This window comes from Syngnathus scovelli, chromosome 20 (genome assembly GCF_024217435.2).
Source record: "Syngnathus scovelli strain Florida chromosome 20, RoL_Ssco_1.2, whole genome shotgun sequence".
NCBI classification, from domain to species: Eukaryota; Metazoa; Chordata; class Actinopteri; order Syngnathiformes; family Syngnathidae; genus Syngnathus; species Syngnathus scovelli.
Genome location: NC_090866.1, coordinates 3,561,119 through 3,579,376, shown reverse-complemented (window position 1 = coordinate 3,579,376; position 18,258 = coordinate 3,561,119). Strand labels below are relative to the sequence as shown.

At 42.6% G+C, this 18,258-nt stretch overlaps 1 pseudogene; it reads left to right on the top strand.

Annotated features, from left to right (window-relative positions):
- Positions 1-1,777: 1,777 nt before the first annotated feature.
- The window catches only part of LOC137839794 (uncharacterized), a 42,391-nt pseudogene continuing 25,910 nt past the window's right edge, over positions 1,778-18,258 (top strand).

The window sequence follows — 18,258 nt, the reverse complement described above, 5'->3', positions numbered from 1 at the left end:
ATGAGCTTTCGAATGACAGCATTTTAGAATTTGTCTCAGCTGGGCCGAAAACATACACTTACAAAACACGAGGATCATCTCAGACGGTCATGAAAGTAAAGGGGATGACGCAGACTCACGAAAGCGGTCAGAGCATCAGTCTCGATAGCATGCTCAATTTGGTTAAAGGGTACATCGACACAACAGGTGCAACCTCCGATGTGCTATACGCTCCTCAACATAATATCGTTCGCGATAAGAGAGGGTTTCATCTCAGAAACATGTCATTTTCCAAGCGGCTTCGTGTGGTGTACGATAAAAGAAGGCTGCTAGAGCGAGGCACCACTGAACCGTTTGGCTACTGATATTTCTTTCTATCCATACGTGTGTCTGTGTGTGGAAATGGCTTTTAACCAGATTGAATTTGACCCTAGATTAGAACTTCGTTTTTCATCTCTAGTAGCAGGGCCTTCAGGTTGTGGCAAGACTTTCTTTGTAAAAGATTTATTGGAAAATCCTGAACATGTTATGAGAAAAAAAACTGATATTGTCTGGGTTTATACTTCATATCAACCAATGTACGATGAGCTCAAAAACCTGAATAAAGACATTCTTTTTATCAAGGGGCTGCCTGAATCTTTTGATGACGAGAAGCTGTTCCCGCCACAGCAGCAGCATCTACTGATTTTGGATGACATCATCTTCCAAGCTTCGGATAATCCGGAAGTGGTCCGAATATTCACCCAATATAGACATCATAAAAATTTAAGCGTTATAATGCCAACACAGAATGTATTCCATCAGGGTAAATTCAGCCGTACTATTAGTTTAAACAGTAATTATTTGATTTTGTTCAAAACCCCCCGCGATGAATTTCAAGTGAATGTCCTGGTGAATCAAATTTCTCCCAACAACCGGAAGTTTTTCCTGGAATGTTTTGAGGATGCTACAAGGGAGCCGCATGGGTATATACTGATAGATTTAACACCTTCATGCCCTGAACAATATAGACTACGTACAGGTGTACTACATAACCAGTGGCCTGTTGTTTATAGCCCCAAACAATAAAACGATGACGAAGATTTTAACCTTCTTATTGTGTTAGGGTCACTAGTGACCCGTTTTGAGTTTTAGCATTCATAAAAGTACTTCATACATTTGTTTTTTGCGTTGAAACTTTTTGACTTTGTCAGGGACTTCCATTTAAACAAAATAATGTTGTTGTTGTTGTTTTTTTACTGATTTATAAAGTGCTCTGGTGAAAAAAATTACTTTTGTGGTGTTCGGGTCATTTTTGACCCGGTTAAAATTTTCGATTATAAAACATTAAAAAATGCCAAAAATGAAATTATAAACACACAATCAACCAACAGCCTCTTTCTCCAACCACTTGAGCTTCATTTAGGGGCTTTTCTCTTTGCCTTTCTGCGAGAACAAACAAAGGGAGACATGTCCAGGCATGTCAAGCCATTTGAGTGTAGAGGTGGTGACTTGCAGAGTACACATCTCCAATTCACAGGATGCAACAATGAGGAGAAGATTGACTGTAAATGAAGCTTTGGATCACATCTTTGCTGCAAATGCGGGAGAGGACACATAGGATTTTAGCGATGGAGATGAGCAGGCCTCTTAGGACGAAGATGATGTGGAGTACCAATTGGAAGAAACAGACACAACTGATCAGTCTGAAGAGGAGGTCACTGGTGCTGAAGCTGCTCCTGCTGAATCACTCCAATCCAAACGTAGCAACATACGTTGGAGCACAGTTCCTCCTGATGTGCATGCAAACATCATCAAAATGACCCCAGGGGCCACGAGGTTTGCTGTGACAAGAGTATGTGACATCAAGACGTGCTTTGATCTTTTTTTGTCATTGTCACTACAAAAAGTCATAATTGCTGTGACAAACCTTCAGGGGAAAAAAGTCTATGATGCTGTGTCATCAGGAAGAGACAAAAAGCCCATCATCATCCTGGACTACAACAAAAACAAAGGCGGAGTGGACAATCTGGACAAGCTGACTGCCACCTACACTTGCCACCGAATGACCAGGAGATGGCCAATGGTTGTGTTTTACAACATCCTCAATGTGTCTGCATACAATGCATTTGTGTTGTGGACCCATATTCACCAAGGGTGGAATTCAACCCAAAACACCAAGCGGAGAATGTTTCTTGAGGAGCTTGGGAATTCCCTTGGCCAGCCGCACATTGAGCAACGGGAACGGGTGCCCCGAGACCCAGCTGCTGCAGACTTGGTCAGACAGCTTCACAGCACGCCATCCACATCCACAACAACCAGAAAAACATCAGCATCACCTTCATCCTCAGCAGCCAGTCGTGCCTCAAGCACTCCATCCACATCCACAGCCACAATGCCAGTGAGACCACCTTGCTAAAAAAGAAAGAGCTGTCAGGTCTGCCCTAGCAGTATGGACAGAAAAACCTACATAGTGTGCTTCACCTGCAAATAATACATCTGCAAAGAACACACTAAGTGTCACTTTTTGCAACACATGCATCTAAACAAACACAAGCACGCCCGCGCGCGCACACACACACACACACGCACGCACGCACACACACACGCACGCACGCACGCACGCACGCACGCACGCACACACACACACACACACACACACACACACACATACACACACACACAGGCATGTTCTTTGCACATAGTATTTATAGAACAAGTACTTCTTTTGGTGTGATTTTCTCAATTGGTCTCGATTGGTTGTTGTTTTTTGACCTTGCAAATCGTTGTTTTATTGTAATTTTTTATTATTTATGACTGTTCTGTTTTTCATATTGTTTAATATTGTATTGAAGTTCTATTGTGTGGAAAAAAATACTTATTTTTGCTCTTTTCTTGAAGTAGATATATACGGGTCCAAAATGACCCGAAACACCATAGATGTTACTATATTTGATAATATTAAAATGAAAATCTTTTTTTTGTTGAACATTTAAGAAATGTGTTTTAATATCTCTCAGTTACACTCAGGTAACCGAACAACTGATTATTTTGTTGCCTTCTTCTCTTAAGGTTCATTTGACCACTTTTTAGACATTGAAAATGAGGGGTATGCTGTAAAAACAAAGGCCCAGGGGGCCACAAAAAATATTAAAACCAATCTTTTCATGGATAAAGGAGCCAAACCAGCTAAACAAGAGTTAAGAAAAACATTGGATGATAAAAGTTTGTTTTTAGGGTATTTTATGGTTGATTTAATACACGGGTCCAAAATGACCCGCTAACACCACAGATGGCAGCAGAAAGCTAACACATTAGGAAGGTTAAAAACAAATGCTCCGTTACTCAAATCTTTGTTTACATCCAAACCGGCCAAACGTAAGCATTTACTCCTCAGAGGTCCTAGTAGTTTAGTGAAAGCATTGTGTGAGATTGCTCTAAATCTTCTTAAAGGACATGTGCCCTTAAAATCAAAACTTTACAAGAGACTTAAAAAGCAAAAGAAAAATACCCGCTTTTTGGCTGATAAGAAAAATACTTTGAAGAAGAAAAGAGCTGTGTTAGTTCAGAAAGGTGGTTTTATATTGCCATTACTGGCCGCTTTCGCGCCTGTTCTCGGAAGTGTCATCAGTGGTTTTATGAACAAATCATAAAATGAGTTTGAAAACGGCTCAGAAAATGTTTCTGATTTCCCCTTGTCAACTCGAGAGGCTGAACCGGCCTGCCCGGACCATTCGTGATACAGCCGAGTATTCTTTGGATGAAGAGATGAAACAGGTTTTGGATAGTAAAAATTTAAATCAATATCAAAAGATCAAAATGTATCAAGCCCTGATGCAACGTTACATAGGGTTGGTCAAACAAAAAGACTCCGAGCCTATTGCGATTCGCAACGAAGCCAAGGAGGGGGGTGAAAAGAAGCCACCGGACAAGATTGAACATTGTGGGGATATTTTGGACGCCATCAGTCCTCGTTTCCGTCGCAACGCCAGCTATGTGCTGAAAAGATTATCGGCAGAAGATATAAGCTGGACGCCGTTAAGTGAATTTATTTTTAGAGGAAAAACTGTCAAAGGCTCCCATATGAGCGATTTGTTGAGACATCTATGTGTGAGTGAGAAAAAAACTAACCAACCAACCGGTAGGATGGAGCAAATTTCTCCGAACGCGAGCCCGGTTAAACCTACCGGAAACAAGCATCGCCAATGCCTTGGCTCGTGCAGATTTTAAACGTTTAAAATACGCTAGGGATGAAGATGAGGATGTTTCTTATGTAAAAGATGTAAGCATGATAAATAAAAGAAAAAGAAAGAAGACATCGCCGGTAGTAAAATGTGTTAGTTATTAGACGATAGATACTCTATTGTTGTTACTGGAAACTCGCCCCCCACAAAAAAAACGCATGACTATGTAACTCTCTTTAACAATGTTTATTGAATAAAAGAGATTTTTATAAAACATTAACACGGTTTCAGACAATGACATTTTTTAAATTTATGCAATGAACATGATGTTTGTCCGCCGCGCATCCGGTCTGGCCTTCGACATTTTTTGACAAACTCACTAACCATGGCGTCGTTATGGAGAGGATCGAGATTGTAATGAGTCATCACTTCATGATAGGTGAGCCCCCACCCACGTTGGCTTAAATAATACACGCAGTGTTGACCGCAGGTGTCTGTCAGCTCGTGTTGCAGCTGGCCGTTCTGGTATTCTACCCGATAAGAATGCGTCTTCAAAAATCTGTATATACTTGACAGGCAATATGGACTGTCCGGTGGCAGACCAAAAAGGTCAAACCGAACCGTCCGATTCTAAAGTCAAAGCGAGCCAATGCTCCCCGGGGAGATGCCTCGGATGTGTGTTTACGATGAAATATTTTGGGGGCGTGTCTCTGACGTCAGCTAACTCGTACGATGTGAAAACACCTCCAAATAACGCTCTTTGCATCCGAGTCATAATCAAGTCCAATTCACGACCGTTCATAGCGTTAATAATAGTCCATCAATACTTCCCTCTTGGCGTTAATCTCAATAAGCGAATCATATGCCACGTATACAATAAGAGTTGCTGTGTGTGGTAGCGGCGTACGGGAACGCAAATCCATTCTTAAAACACCGTTATTTAAGGGTGACAAAGCCCCAGAATCATATGACTTAAATTGAAAACAAAAAGTGAGTAGCCTTGACTAAAATCCTGTTGATCGATACAAAAAGGTAGATCTTTCAAAAAACGCCCTGTTGCTGTGTATAAATTATGAAATTCACGTGTACATATCCCAGCTTCGAAATTGGGCTGAAAAGCTTTGGCAGGTATTTGTCGACCTTCGTGGCTAAGAGCCAAGTACTCTATGTTATAATGCAAAAAATTAAACGGGTTTAAATCTCTCCGTCCCATGAAACTGTTGTGATTTACTAGGGCTATTACAATTTGTTTAGGGATATGTCCGAGGAAGAGGTTATCCTGATGGCAGATTCGTGAGTTTTGAGGAATGGAGAAAGTCTTCATATTGATTCTGGTTAATGGATACAACGCGTTATCTTTCTGTAAAGCAACGGCGTGGCCTATTGCTACGCCCGGTGAGACTGTTACTTTTTTCACAAACAGGGATGCTCCTAGTATTTTGAGACACGAGTCGCTGTCTGGAGCGCTCATGAGACAGAAATCATCAGAAGCTCTAGGTAACTTCAGGCGCAGATCCACATTATTCAATAGATGACGTTCAGAAAAGAAAATATCTCCATGAAGCGGTCCCGTTAGTTGAAATTCATGTGAACCTGCAATCTGCTGCGCGCGACGTACAAAACCGGCGTTAGCCACGCCCTCTTCGAAAGCGATGGAGTCCATGCGCCCCCTAGTGTCTTTTGCGAACATTCCTGCTGTGAATTGCGACTCCAAAGAATCGTTTGAAAAGTTTAACAATAACTCGATGATGGACCGATAGGCGTGTCTGGCGCTAGATTGTGAGATTACATTTAATTGACTAAAAATTGTGTTTATAGGGAAATTCACGATGCCAACTTGTTCTTGCGGCAGAATGTTTGTCCCATTTGTCCCGTTTAGCAGAAGCCAAAGCTCGCAGACGAATCATATTTCTTGTGACGATGAACCCACACTTTCGTTGCTCCTCGACCCAGCATACAAGTTCTTGTTCAAGTGTTGGCCACTGGCAGCTTTTTCCTCTATTAGCACATTTGTTTCTTGGCATCGCTGCTAGCTGTGTTGCATTGCGTTTCCAGTCTCGTACCAGTTTCTCATTTACGCCAAACTTTCTTGAGGCAGCACAGTTGTTAGTTTCTTCGGCAAAGTTTAGAACTTGCAGTTTGAACTTCGCAGAGTATTTCATTCGTTTAGACATGGTGATCGAATGTTTACGTTTCGGTAGTTATTGACGTTGCGTGACGCGCGGACGTTGTCGGAGTTTAGGCGATGACGCGCACATTCGCTCAATACCCAGTACTTGCCCCTAGCAGTCATCGTCGCTGCCTGGCTTTCGATGTTAGTTTCTTCGGCAAAGTTTACAACTTGCAGTTTGAACTTCGCAGAGTATTTCATTTGTTTAGACTTGGCGATTGAATGTTTACGTACCGGTAGTTATTGTCGTTGCTTGACGCGCGATGACTCGCACATTCGCTCAATACCCAGTACTTCCCCCTAGCAGTCATCGTCGCTGCCTGGCTTTCGATGTCCGTTATTGAGGTGAGAATATTTGAAATTGTTGCTGAGGATGCGTGTTAATGCGACGAACGATTTATAATGATTCAGTTTCTCGCTGTTTGATGAGCCTGACGGACGCACACCCACGCACAATGAGATGCATGAGAAACGGCCTTGGTTACCATCACATTTGAAGCGATGAATACGAAGTTAAATTTTATGACTCGGTGTATAAGTCGAGGTCGATTTTGGATCGAAAAAGGTTGACTAATACACCGGCAAATACGGTAGTTATGCTAATGACTACAACCCCACCTTTCTGTGACTGTAGGTGAAAAAGGGGGGTTAGGGGGGCACAGGCTACTGTGCTGAGGAGGTGTGAGGGGCCAAGGGTGGAGAGTTTAAAGGTTTTTTTTGTTTTTTTTTAGTAAGGGTTAATCTAAAGTCAGTTTACGTTTCACTCCGACGACGTTTGTCCAGACAGGGCTCGATAGGAAGAGTCCCGTAATACACCAAATGCTTGCATTCGTTCATACCACTCGGCCAGTGGTATATTCAGTATTGTTTGGAACACTCCACATTCACTATTAAACACTTCTAGCCTTAGATACATTACGTCGATTGCATCTCCATCTTCTGTCCCATCCACAGTTTGAGGAGAAACTTTAAGCCGGAAAAAACATCTTTCGCTGGCTGTAATTCTGGAAATCCAAGTTACATTCAGCTCCCCCTCTAATCCGTATCCATTGACAAACTCGGTCAAAACCTCAGGCAGGAGTTGATTTAAAACACCCCAGTCATTTGAGTTCAACGTACCATACGCGCCGGTCTGCTCACAGTTGTTGTTTGATCCAGAGCCCCCTTGATTTTTCATAAAGAAAGACAATTCACCAATCTCGTAAAAAAAAAAAAAATCCCCATAGAGTCTCCGGTGTTAGATGCCAGCTCCGCTCAAGTTCTTCTGTAGGACGCTGTTGCATACGCTTTGGATACATTTGTTTCTTCCTAGGTGCGTCTAACAAGCCATCAGGGCCTTTACGGCAAAGATGGATACTGACCGGCGTTTCTGCTATCATGATTTGAGCTTCAGGTTTGCAATTTAACACCACAGCTTTAGCTTAGCTCTTTTCTGTGAACCAGCAGCACGATACTCTGGCGTAATATACCAACAACAGGTCCAGCCCCTCTCTCAAACCACACCTCTGTGTATCATGTGTTTTTAATCAGGATATGTTTTAAACTTAGACAACCTTCATAAAAACAGAGGCCTTCATCTGTCTCCCTCCAAAATTAAACGACCCCTAACTTTGCCCGCATACCGATTCAGATAACTTTGGCACCATGCTGACGACACTTCAATGACACGATCACATTTGACTATCTCCTCCAGTCTCTTTCAGAGGATTTCTTCTCCTTTAGATGTCTTTTTCTCAACAAAACTCCCCCTTGATCCTCTAAACTATTGTATGTCAAATTAGATGCGACAACAGGAGCAATACGGAAAAGGAAAGGTTTTTCAGAATTTTCAGAATTAATTTTAGTAGGAGTGCTATGTGTAAGTTGTGTTTTTGTGTGGGCATTGATGACAACTGATGAGACCATCCAGCAGAAAACGTCCCAGATTCAAATTTCACTCACCTACAGACAATACCGATGCAGAGGAAAAGTAGTCTATGAAGCTGAGGTGAACACAACAGAAGAGCTCTCACGAGAGGAACAGGGTTGTTTGAGATAGAGATGTGACAGCGGAAATCGGCAAATGTATGTCACGTTGTTTAATTGGACAGAGACAAACCAAACATTACATGACAAATTGGAAAAGTACCAGAGAAGGGTGTGAAGGAAGCAAATACGAATACAACAGGTAAAGGAAGTATTCCTTATAAGTATTTCCGGTTCAAGATGGTGGCGCGTGCACACGCAGCGGCCACTCTCTGTCCCGTTCGGTGTTTTGTGAGTGCTTACCGAGTGTTTGTCCGTCAGTTTTGTGTACGTTCGTCTCGTGTGATACGTCGTGCTACTAGTGCGGCGGGCATGTTCTGCTCAACATCGGCGGAAGTGGGTTTTATGGCGTTCTGGACTTTGGTGCGGAGAGATTAAGGGCGCTCGGACTGCTTCGTCATGGAGCGATGCCGGACTGGCCTGCTCTCCCCCCCCCCCCGGTTGGACTGCGTCGTGAGCTCGGACTGCTCCGTCCTGGAGCATTGTTGGGATGCGTCGGCAGCGGGTCTGCGAGGCAGCGAAAGAGGGGCCAGCGCGGAGACGTCGGGCCAGGCTTGCGGCCAACCCAGCTCGCCAAGCCGTGCCTTCCATTCTCCTGGCGTACTTTCGTTCGCGGGACGACAAGATGGGTTGTGTTCGCCTGATAGGATCCACGAACCGGACAGTGCGTGCCTGCTGTGTGCTCGTGTTCACAGTGGCCTGGTTGACTGTCATCTTTCCGGACTCTGCTGTGCATCGGGAGCGGCTAGCGTGCTATCACTCTTATTGTTCATCTTCTTGTTTTATTTTTCCTGTGTTGTTTACTTGTATGTGCGTTGTGAACTCTGTCTTGTCACCCTGGGACAGTGAGAAACCTAATTTCGATCTCTTTGTGTGTCTTGACATGCGGAGGAATTGACAATAAAGGAGACTTTGACTTTGAAGTATTGGATTTAGCCCCACCAGACAGAAAAGGGACATGTATTTACCAATGTAAAGAAGATGGACAGTTTGTAGTTGCTTCATGTCATGGACAAAATAAGTTAACATATGGAGAAATGTGGTTGTTTTATTCTCAATGCTTAGGGAATGAGTTTGGTTTGTTCTTGGTTGAGAGGGCATTGGAGAGTCACGGCATACAATTATCCACTCAGGTGACGCAGATGGCGGTGAAGGTAACGATAAATTGAAAAACCCAGCCCCAATCATGGCACCGTTGTGGTACTGTAATGGAACAGGGTGCCACACAACAAACAACAACTTGTCTGAGTACCATTTAAACATCCGGTCCAAAAGACAACTGGTGACTGGGGTCACTCAGACACACCGGGGACTCTGCGAACCGGTTCAATCATTTAAATGGGGGATCCAGGTTTGCATCCCTAAAAATGTGACAGTACAAATTACCATACCGTGTGATAGTTTGGTAAACGGGCAGATTAGAGGACAAGATTATCGGGATTATGATTGGTATTTGACCAACGAGTTGGTAAACCGGGGTTGGAAAAATTTGGTATGGGACACCAAAGATTGGTATAAGTCATGGGGGACGAGTGTTCGAGCAAAAAACAGGCATCACTTTGTGGGTTAATACTTCGCACGATTTACATTTAGGAAGCTGCACAATAGGATGCTGGGGTTTCCAGTTAAACATACGTACTATATATGTATGGATACCCGTATTGGCAGGTGTTCCTATGTCAAGGTGAGGATGCCAAACAAGAATTATCCTTGAGTCCCTCGACAAACCCTTGAATCCTCGCGAAAGCAGTCAGGAGCATAGATGATTGGTTTAGGACAGGCATGTGAAACATACGGCCCGCGGGCCGGATCCGGCCCATTGGAAATATTAATCCGGCCCGGCATAAATTTCTGAGTATGTCAAAAAAAGAAGCGAGTCTCTAGATCATTTCTATCAAAAGTTATGATTTTTTAAAATAAATACAAACCAAGTGCTCCCTCCGGCCACGGGAGGGCAGTAAATGTGTAAAAGAGCTCACGCGGGCCGGATCCGGCCCATTGGAAATATTAATCCGGCCCGGCATAAATTTCTGAGTATGTCAAAAAAAGAAGCGAGTCTCTAGATCATTTCTATCAAAAGTTATGATTTTTTAAAATAAATACAAACCAAGTGCTCCCTCCGGCCACGGGAGGGCAGTAAATGTGTAAAAGAGCTCACGTCCAGCGGCATTGACACGAGTTAGTACTAAAACCAAACCGTCAATCTTGCTTCACAATTCACCACAAGTTATCGGTCAACACACCCTTCCCAAAATGGCACTGTCAAAAAAAAGAAAAGTGGACACGGAGTGCAGAGTTTTCAAGGAAAAATGGACTGAGCATTATTTATTCACAGAAGTTACTCTGCGCATTTCTCTTGTCTCACAGCTGTTTGTCCGGAGGCACCGGACCGTCGCGATAATGATTTGAAAAAATATAAAGACAACATAACAGATTTTCTGCGAGAGTTTGAGCAGAGGTTTCAGGTATTCAGTGAACTTGAGAACCAATTTGGCTTTTTTCGCTCGCCATTTACAGTGAAGCCTTCTGATATGCCAGCTGACATTCAACTCGAGCTTATTGACTTGCAGTGCGATTCCGCTATTAAGGATAAATTTGGGTCCGTGGGATTGGATACGTTGATACGTTATCAATATCTCGTGCCAGGTTACCCCAAATTAACAGCCATGGCTGCGAACGTTCTATCCATGTTTGGGACTACTTATCTTTGTGAACAGGTTTTCTCCGTAAAGAACAATAATAAAACAAAGCAGCGCTCAAGGTAAACAAATAAACACTTGAATGATATTGTTAAATGTGCTGCTACTCAGGATTTGACACCCAATATTGATACACTTGTGAAGGCAAATAGATCCCAAGTTTCAGGAGCCAGCACCAGCAAGTACCTTAATACCCCAGATCAAACTTATTGTGTAAGCAAAAAACCTGCTGGCCAGATATTAGCAGGAAAATTCTTACACGGCCCCTGTGCCACAGGCGACCAGAATGCTATCAATAAAAAATAAAAAGAGAAACACAGAAACAGTACATCATTGTATCCATCACTTGCGAAGCATTTTCGATGCTCAAATCATCAAGTTTCTGTAAAACATGCCCAACAGAACAGCATCTACGCAATCCACGCTCCTTTATCGTCATCACATCCGTCATGTCTCAGAAGTTTGTATATGTGCTCGTGTTTTCGTCAGCTGATGATGTTCTAGTCTGTAGGTGAGGTCTGTCACACACACTGGCGCACACACGTGTCCAGTTGGCAGGCAGCATCGGACAACTCCTGTGACCACAAAACCACGATCCGTTCTGAACAGGCACGTGCACCCATAGGATGCAGGTGAGGCAGTGCCTCTGAACTTCTGGATGAAGTAGGTCCCGTCCGATGGTGCAGCCATGTTGGTAGTAGAGCCCTTACACCTTGAAAACGGCTCTCTCATCCTGGCACACAGCGGTGATGTCCAAAGCTCCCATCCAGTTTCCTCCTGGAGAGCAGTCGTCGTTAATGCATTTGTGGGTCCTGCAACCTTGGATGCAACATGTGTACTCAGCAAGACTTGGAATGGTCCCTCCCGTCGTGGCTGGCCCAGTTCCTTCTTTTGATGACCTCGATGTAGACCCAGTCTCCTGGATTGATGGGGTTGTCGACCTGTGAGGAGGAAAGATCAAGCGGCAGTAAATTTGTCTTTGACACAGTTTGAGCGTCCTGATCATATAATCTGCCAAGGACTGCTCTTCATCTGTTGTTTGCAACTCTCGTAGTCAATTGTCGTGCCCATTTAACTGGCAAATAGGAGTGTTTGCGGGAAGAGTTTGAACACCTCCTAATGATTCCCTTTAACCAAAAACTATTTATGGTCCCATTTATTGCCTCCTGGTTTAAAAGAGATTGTCTTACCCATGCCTTCTTTCTCCTCACACGCTCGCACCCACACAGGGTGCACACACACACACACACGCACACACAAAGGGATTCTAATCCATCTCTCATGTAGCTTCTTTTGATAGAATCTCCTATTGGTAAATGTATAGCAGACGTTTTAGCATATAATCCCATACTCTGCTCTCTCACTTCTACTTTTTCATGTCGGTGCAGTCGTAGGTGGCCCCTATTGCAGTCATTGTCTTGTTAACTGTCGCCTTGTGACTCCTATGCATGATTGTGTGAATGTCAAAAATTGAACGTACCTAACTTTCTGAGCATCCAACCTCCACTGTGGTATAAAAAACCTTACTATTGTATTGAGTAGGTACATTGAGCAACCTAGCTTCCTCCTGACTGCCAAATGTCCTGTTCTAAAATTTATATAACTCGACCTCTACGTTTTAAGCTTGATGAGCCAAAATATCAGATCTTGCTCTTGTTTCCTACCGTTTTAGCCTATTTGTTTTATCCAAATCCGTTCAATCTCTGATTATAATGCTTTTCTCTGGAGCCCTACGTATTTTTCAAATTTTTATTTATTTATTTATCAAATCTTCTCAGTTCTGTCAAACTCAGTGCACAATGAACCTCCCTTCCACTTTGAACCAAGCTTCACCAAATTTGGGAACGCCGTAGCAAGGAGTGCGATTTGGTTGTCGGACACTCCAAGTCCATATCTTTTTGCCGCACTTCACCCTCTCACGTTGGTGTTCTTTGACTGTAGCTTCAGAGCGACCCCATCCATCACTCTTGAATGAGTCCATTGTTCAAATGAGTCAATTTTCATCATTGTGAGTTCCTCCGTTTTTCACTGTCTTTTCCGTCCCCGAGGATGTTGTATTTCCTCCGGAGTGTACTTGTCCTCCTCCAAGCACAACAGCAGTCTTTTCTTGTCCTTCGCCAAAGGTCAAAGGTGCTTCAGAGCCAGGCACCATTTTGTGGTTGTTCACGGCTGCAGGCGAAGTCTTGGATTGGGTTTCAGGGACTCTGACACAGAGAATGACAGGCTGGGACATCAAACTTGTAAGACCATCTCCAAATGTAGCTGCTTCCATCAATTTGCTGGTAACGTTTGTTTACCAAACTTCAAATTCTTCTAATAACAGCGGTCTCGTTTTTATATCGTAAATCCTGCAACTCATCCTATTTTTGAGCTACATTTTATCTATAGTTCCAATTTAATCGGACATTATGTTGTCTTCAGTATCATTATTGAAAATCAACTCATCGAGGTCTGCGTTCCACATCAAGCCCTGATCTGTATGTCTTGACCTCTCACATGTTATTGTCATGCTTGCTCAAAAATGTGATTTAGAGTATGGTGCTGTGAATTCTCAATCTCCCCAATGAAATTGGATCCCACCTCGTAGTTCTTATCGTTCTCATGTTCCTGTTAGCCTACAATTGTCCAAATCAAAAATGTTTTCTTTTAACTGTCTTTCTTTTGAACCTCTAAATCTCTCGTGTTGCTAACCTATCTACACCAGAACAAAAAATTTACCACAATATAACACCAAATGTATTCGAAAATTCATTGTCATAAAGTGTTGTATTATTACTATCTTCCACTATCTGTCCTACTCACTCCCCCCTTTTGAGGCTTGGCAACGCCCATGCCTCACACCTTGACAAACTTTTTGGGAGAATGCGTTCTTTACTACATACGATTCCATCATCATTTAATTTGACTTTCTTTCCAAAACGCTTCTCAATTTCTCAGTTCACACATCTTCTACATGTGTTACTGGTTCTCCAGTTTTTTTTTTTTTCTAGTTAATTAACAATCCAAAAGCTACGTGTTTCTTTCTAACATTCAACCTGCTCAAAATCACTCTTTCATCAAAGTCGCTCTACTAATTTTCTATAGTAGTCACCAACGACTTCAACCATTCAACCTGTAATTTCTTTTCATTCAGGCTATCATTCATCAATGTTCATTTGCATCTCACACACAGTCTACAAAAAGGAGTCTTTCTATCACATTGGTCCCAATTCATCCAAGCTCACCACACAACATTCATATATCATTTTCAACTCAGGTTTCCTGGTAGAACAATCCACCAATTCAAAAACACTAAAACAAACAATTGGCAAATTAATCTGAATTTTTTTCTTTGTTTTTAAATTTGAAGAACTCAATCTCTCAGATTTCAAGTCAAGTCAAGTCAAGTTTATTTGTATAGCCCTAAATCACAGACAGTCTCAAAGGGCTTCACATAGCCAAAATTGACAATTATTCTCAAATTTGAAGAACTCAATCTCTCAGATTTCAAGTCAAGTCAAGTCAAGTTTATTTGTATAGCCCTAAATCACAGACAGTCTCAAAGGGCTTCACATAGCCAAAATTGACAATTATTCTCAAAGCATCCCCTGATCATAAGCTATCAAAAGGGCAAGGAAAAACTCAAAAAACCCCTGCCAGCGGAAAATGAGAAACCTTGAGAAGGGACCACAGATGGAAGGATCCCCCTTTCAGGATCACCAGGTTGTAATGGATGCAGAGAGTGCACAAGTAATACATAATATGAAAATCAATGAAAAAAAAAATGGATGTCGGAGGTGCCCTCGATTGTCCTGGCAGTGTCCTCAAGGGGGCCAAGCCGCAGCTCCCCCATCCCGAACTGGTCCCCGAGAATCCAGCCAGCCGCTATCAGCTTTTGAGCCACCTATCCCCCTCCCCAGCCGGGGAGGAGGTGGGCAGAGAGAACAGAACAAACTCCGGCCAAATCGGCCATCACAAGTTAGTTAAAGGCCATCTCATAGAAATGTGTCTTTAAACGCGTCTTAAATGTTTCTACTGAGGTAGTAGTTCTAATATCCATTGGTAGGGCATTCCAAAGCTCTGGAACCCGAATAGAGAATGCTCTAGACCCTGCAGACATTTTCTTGGCCCTCGGTATAACTAAAAGACTAGCGTTTTGCGAACGAAGGTTACGAGACGGAACATAAGGAACGACTAGGTCGACGAGATATGAAGGCGCTAAACCATGCAGTGCTTTATAGGTTAGTAGAAGAACCTTGAAGTCACATCTTAAATGGACCGGGAGCCAATGTAATTCGGCTAATATTGGGGTAATGTGATCAAATTTTCTTGACCGTGAGAGCAGCCTCGCAGCGGCATTTTGCACTAACTGTAGACTTTTAATACTGGATTTAGGAAGACCAGAGAATAATACATTACAGTAGTCCAGGCGCGACGTGACGAACGCATGTATAATAGTTTCCGCATCCCCGGTCGAGAGGATAGGACGAATTTTAGCAATATTACAAAGGTGAAAAAACGCAATCCTGGTTATATTCTTAATGTGTTTTTGAAAAGAGAGCGTTTGGTCAAATATTACCCCGAGATTAGTTACCGTATCACTCTGAGTGATAGTACGGTTATCTATAGTTATAGTGGTTTCCTTAAATAAATGTTGATAACGAGTAGGACCAATTATCAACATCTCAGTTTTATCCGGGTTAAGACGAAGGAAGTTGAGAGACATCCATTGCTTAATCTCCGCAAGGCACGCCTCGAGATTACAGCAGTCCTGTGGATCTGTCATCGATAACGGCATATATAATTGGGTGTCATCCGCGTAGCATTGAAAACTAATATTATATTTACGTATTATGTCCCCAAGCGGAATCATATAAATATTAAATAAAATCGGTCCGAGTACCGATCCCTGTGGGACACCACACGTAACATTATAAAGCTCAGAGGACGTATTACCATGGACCACTCGGTGCGTCCTGCCTGATAGATAGGAATTGAACCAGCTTAGTGCTGACCCTGAGATACCAACACAACTTTTAAGACGCCCTAATAAAATATCGAAGTCTACAGTGTCAAAGGCAGCACTAAGATCAAGTAGTAACAATACAGACGACGTATTTGAATCCATAGCTATGAGGAGATCATTAGTCACTTTAGCAAGTGCTGTCTCTGTAGAATGATTAGCTCTAAAACAAGACTGAAAAGAGTCATATCGATTATTAGCGACCATGTAATCAATAAGCTGCTGTGCTACTACTTTTTCAAGAAGTTTTGCTATGAATGGGAGGTTTGAAACTGGCCTATAATTACTGAGACAGTCCGGGTCAAGATTTGCTCGCTTAAGTAGTGGTTTAATAATAGCGGTTTTAAAGGCTATTGGCACTATCCCAGAGGAAACAGACTGATTATATTTAAGACGGACGGTCCTAAAATTGGAAATAATTCTTTAAGTAGTTTGGCTGGAAGCGGGTCGAGTAAACATGTTGTTTGTTTAGCCGTACTAACCAATTTTGTAAGCATTTCAAGGGACACGCTTTTAAAATTTGAGAGGGTTATTGCATGATCCCCAGCGCTAGTAACCGGCGGAGCGATTGGCATGGTATTCTTGATCTCGTCCCTAATGGACTCAATCTTTTGAGCAAAAAATTTCATAAACTCGTCAGCTGAGTGGAAGGAGCTATCGGGGGTCGGCTGGCGCAGAGTTAGCTTTGCCACTGTATCAAATAAGTATTTAGGATTGTTTTTATTAAGATTAATGACTTGCGAAAAATAACGAGTTTTTGCTAAAATAAGCGCATCTTTATATTTCAGGAGGCTGTCCTTCCATGCCTGATGGAAAACCTCAAGTTTGGTTAAACGCCATTTGCGCTCATGCTTTCTACATAATTGTTTAAATGTACGTGTTTCATCTGTGAACCACGGAGTTGGCCATCTACGGCGAGTTTTCAGACGTAGCGGTGCCACAGAGTCGATGGCTTTTAATAATGTCGCATTGAATTCATTTGTAAGATTATCGATAGAGCCACTGTACGCGGGAAACATGGCGGTTGCCGGCGACAGTAACTCAGATAGCGCAGTTGCAGTCATGGAGTTAAAATTACGGCTGCTATAATTCTGATTGCTCTCTTGTCTTTGACAAGGAACTAACATTTCAAATTTTATTAAAAAGTGATCAGACAGAACAGTAGTGTATGGCAGTACTGTTATATTTGAGGTTGCTAGTCCCCGGGATAATACCAGAAGTAAGGTATTTCCATTCTTATGCGTTGCTGCCTGTACAGCTTGCGTAAAACCAAACGTATCGATTAAAGTTTGAAATGCCGAAGTCAGTGGTTCTGACGGTGAATTCACGTGGATGTTGAAATCACCCATGATAACTATATTATCTGCATTTGTCACTAGATCAGCCACAACTTCTGAAAATTCATCCAGGAAGCCAGAGTAAGCCCCGGGTGGGCGGTAAATAACAACAAGATAGAATGACGGTAACGCAGTGGATCGCACAATGAGAACTTCAAATGTTTTAAATACGTGAATTGAGCGAGGCCTAAATCTAAGCTCAGAATTTGAGATGAGGGCGACACCCCCACCCTTTTTTCGAGGACGAGCCACATGCGAGCTCACAAAATTTGGAGGCGAGGCCTCGTTAAGTGGCAGCAGTTCATTAGGTTTTAACCAGGTCTCGCAAAGACCAAAAACGTTTAGATTATGTTCCGTGATAAGGTCATTAACGAGAACTGCTTTCGTATGAAGTGATCTAATATTCAAAAAACCGAATTTAAGTGTAATTGGTTGATCAGGGTGCGTATCTATCGAAGGATTTTTAAACGGGATGCGAGTAAAACTGTGTTCTCTAGGCCTAATATCACCTCTCAAAAGTTTATTAGGGCGGTGGGATGAAACGACCGTGGGAATTTGATGATGAGTATCTGTTACACATGTGAAGTTATCTAAAACAGGCACTGTTTCATCAGCAATACCGGTCGGGACGGAGTGATTGGATTTGTCTACTACCCCAGTAGAAAGTGTATTTATGTGTACTGCAGCACTATTTAAACTGTCGCCCTCTAGTCTACACGATGAGCTATGTGTATGCTGAAAGTTTAGCCTAGCGCTAGTTAACTTTAACTTAACAGATTCCAAACCCATCCTCACAGGTGGTCTAATCACCTGTGCCCTGGCCTGCTCTAAAGTGACCTGTCATGAGTGGCTCAAACAGTAATCTATATTCCTAGAAAGAGTG